The following is a 2,089-nucleotide window of genomic DNA, read 5'->3' as shown; positions in this document are numbered from 1 at the left end:
TATATATATATATATATATATATATACTAGACTACCCATGACCCATTGGGGTACTGGGAAAGTCTGAGTTTCCCAGCAACAGAATTTTGTTTCATGGGTATTTTTTTCTTTTCCAGGTTATTTTGCATGGTTTCAACGAATGTGACATGGAAATCAAGCATAAGTGGCTCCTTTCCCCAGAAAAGGAAAGATTTGGCTGCTATTTATTGCACGCCCTACAACAGGTATTTTGGGTCCTTTATTGCAAATAGCTGTTAAGTGGTAGCTGGTCATGCTAGAAATAGCACCCAAATCTTTGGAAGTGAGATATGTTGAATGCCATCAAAATTTTAAAAAAAACTATGGAAAAAATCATTTCACACCGAGGTTACGAACAAGTCTTTTACAAAATATTTACTGTACTTTTAAAGTCATTTCCACTTTAAAATATTTTTTAAATATGTCAAAAAAATATATTGTAATAGTATTCACTTGAAAATAATTAAAAAAGAAAACATTAAAATATTGCCTGTTTAAAGAAATCACAGTCGCTTAAAATGTTTCTAAATGATTGAAATATTGTGTTTAATAAAAGTAAAAATAGAAACATTTACTGTAAAAAAACAAATCGTACATTTATCGTTGTCAAGTCACTGTCTAATCGAAAGATAAGAGTTACTTCCTTTTCAGGATTAAGTTAATTTCAGAGACTTTTCCCATTATACACTGTTTTGGGTATTTATACCCTGAAAACCCTTAATATCTTCACAACCACTTATCCAATTTATGCAAAATTTGTTTCATCGCGTTCGTATTTACATTTCAGGGAAAACTTAATTCATAGTATCTTTCTATTATGCACCAGTTTGGATGAGTAACATTGCAAGCAAGATTCAATCTGAATTTTAATGTCTTATAGATATACATACATCATCATCATCATACATACATATATATATATCATCATCATCATCATCGTTTAACGTCCGCTTTCCATGCTAGCATGGGTTGGACGATTTGACTGAGGACTGGTGAAACCGGATGGCAACACCAGGCTCCAATCTAATTTGGCAGAGTTTCTACAGCTGGATGCCCTTCCTAACGCCAACCACATATATATATACACATACATACATATACAAGTCATTGTTGACTTACGACCACAATTGGTTCCAACTGACTGGTCATAAGTCAATTTGATCGTAAGTCGGCCTATAGGCCTACATAGCTTTGTTTTATATTTTTACATTCTCAGATAAAAGTCATACACAGCATTGTATTATAATACAACAGCATTATTTGATTGGAGTCTCAAGCAGTCGTCTAATAAACAAATACAAGGTTTCTTCAATATCTCTGTGACAGGATATTCATCCAACACTTGGGATAACCACAGTGATGATAGAAAACCAAACCTACGGTAAGTGTTTGTTAGCTGACATCATTCGTAGACAGGTAAATTTCTAAGAAATTAAACTCATTAGATTTCAACTGGACGATATATTATTGGTGCCGGGAGCTGGCGCACCAATTATCGTTAAGTCAATCAGTCATAAGTCGGATAGGTCATAAGTTGATGGCGACCTGTATATACATATACATATATATACATACATACATGCATATATATATATATATATATATATATATATATATATATATATATATATATATATATATATATATATATATATATATACATACACACACACACACACACACACATATATATATATATACATACATATATACTACGCCACTCTGTCAGTTACGATGAAAGGGTCCCAGTTGATCCAATCAATGGAACAGCCTGCTCATGAAATTAATGTGCAAGTGGCTGAGCACTCCACAGACATGTGTACCCTTAACGTAGTTCTCAAGGCGATTCAGCATGACACAGAGTGTGACAAGGCTGGTCCTTTTGAAATACAGGTACAACAGAAACAGGAAGAAAGAGAGAAAGTTGTGGTGAAAGAGTACAGCTGGGTTACCCCCACCACCACCACCAGCTGGAGCTTCATGGAGCTTTAGGTGTTTTCACTAATGAACACTCACAACGCCTGGTCTGGGAGTCGAAACCACAATCCTATGGCCACGAGTCCGCTGCCCT

At 34.6% G+C, this 2,089-nt stretch overlaps 1 protein-coding gene across 1 annotated transcript in view; it reads right to left on the bottom strand.

Moving 5' to 3' along the window:
- The window catches only part of LOC106870230 (beta-1,3-galactosyltransferase 5), a 4,506-nt gene that overhangs the window by 1,831 nt on the left and 586 nt on the right, over positions 1-2,089 (bottom strand). The window lies entirely within an intron of this gene.

This window comes from Octopus bimaculoides, chromosome 3, assembly GCF_001194135.2.
Source record: "Octopus bimaculoides isolate UCB-OBI-ISO-001 chromosome 3, ASM119413v2, whole genome shotgun sequence".
In the NCBI taxonomy this organism is placed as follows: domain Eukaryota; kingdom Metazoa; phylum Mollusca; class Cephalopoda; order Octopoda; family Octopodidae; genus Octopus; species Octopus bimaculoides.
This window is presented reverse-complemented; position numbering and strand designations above follow the sequence as displayed.